The following is a 991-nucleotide window of genomic DNA, read 5'->3' as shown; positions in this document are numbered from 1 at the left end:
TCGAAGTTGAATCATCGCCCTGCTGGCCCAATGGATAAGGCGCCACCCTCCTAAGGTGGAGATTCCGAGTTCGATCCTCAAGTAGGGTAGATAAGTTTAGTGAGAATCATTAGAGGACGATTCGATTGAGCTGGCTGTAAACGACACAGTGAGGAGTGAAATTTTGAATGAAAATAGGTCAAATGGAGGAATAGTCGAATTTTGTGCATGGGTGTGTAGCTCAGTGATAGAGCGGCTGACTGCAGATCAGCAGGTCCTCGGTTCAAGTCCAGGCGTGCCCTATGAACTTTCGCAAAATTTTCATCAAGGAATTTTTGAGAGGTAGAGTAATCACTCATGTAATCGGCGGAACAGTCACAGACATCAACATGATCGAAAGTTGAATCATCGCCCTGCTGGCCCAATGGATAAGGCGCCACCCTCCTAAGGTGGAGATTCCGAGTTCGATCCTCAAGTAGGGTAGATAAGTTTAGTGAGAATCATTAGAGGACGACTCGATTGAGCTGGCTGTAAACGACACAGTGAGGAGTGAAATTTTGAATGAAAATAGGTCAAATGGAGGAATAGTCGAATTTTGTGCATGGGTGTGTAGCTCAGTGATAGAGCGGCTGACTGCAGATCAGCAGGTCCTCGGTTCAAATCCAGGCGTGCCCTATGAACTTTCGCAAAATTTTCATCAAGGAATTTTTGAGAGGTAGAGTAATCACTCATGTAATCGGCGGAACAGTCACAGACATCAACATGATCGGAAGTTGAATCATCGCCCTGCTGGCCCAATGGATAAGGCGCCACCCTCCTAAGGTGGAGATTCCGAGTTCGATCATCGGGTAGGGTAGATAAGTTTAGTAAGAATCATTAGAGGACGACTCGATTGAGCTGGCTGTAAACGACACAGTGAGGAGTGAAATTTTGAATGAAAATAGGTCAAATAGAGGACTAGTCAAATTGTGTGCATGGGTGTGTAGCTACAGTGGTAGAGCGGCTGACTGCA

The 991-nt window shown here is 46.0% G+C and overlaps 5 non-coding genes across 5 annotated transcripts; all 5 read left to right on the top strand.

Annotated features, from left to right (window-relative positions):
- The first annotated feature begins 16 nt into the window (after positions 1 to 16).
- Positions 17 to 89, top strand: Pmar_PMAR014320. The gene has a single exon. It is a non-coding gene; the product is annotated as a tRNA-Arg (tRNA).
- Positions 90 to 209: 120 nt separating this feature from the next.
- On the top strand, positions 210 to 281 carry Pmar_PMAR014319. Its single transcript has one exon. It is a non-coding gene; the product is annotated as a tRNA-Cys (tRNA).
- Positions 282 to 389: 108 nt separating this feature from the next.
- Positions 390 to 462, top strand: Pmar_PMAR014318. The gene has a single exon. It is a non-coding gene; the product is annotated as a tRNA-Arg (tRNA).
- A 120-nt stretch (positions 463 to 582) lies between these two features.
- Pmar_PMAR014317 lies at positions 583 to 654 on the top strand. Its single transcript has one exon. It is a non-coding gene; the product is annotated as a tRNA-Cys (tRNA).
- Positions 655 to 762: 108 nt separating this feature from the next.
- Positions 763 to 835, top strand: Pmar_PMAR014316. Its single transcript has one exon. It is a non-coding gene; the product is annotated as a tRNA-Arg (tRNA).
- Positions 836 to 991: the final 156 nt, after the last annotated feature.

The sequence above is a fragment of the Perkinsus marinus genome (assembly GCF_000006405.1).
Source record: "Perkinsus marinus ATCC 50983 genomic scaffold scf_1104296945600, whole genome shotgun sequence".
Lineage (NCBI taxonomy): Eukaryota > Perkinsozoa > Perkinsida > Perkinsidae > Perkinsus > Perkinsus marinus.
Note: the sequence above shows the minus strand (reverse complement) of the source record. Positions and strands in the feature narration are given on the sequence as shown.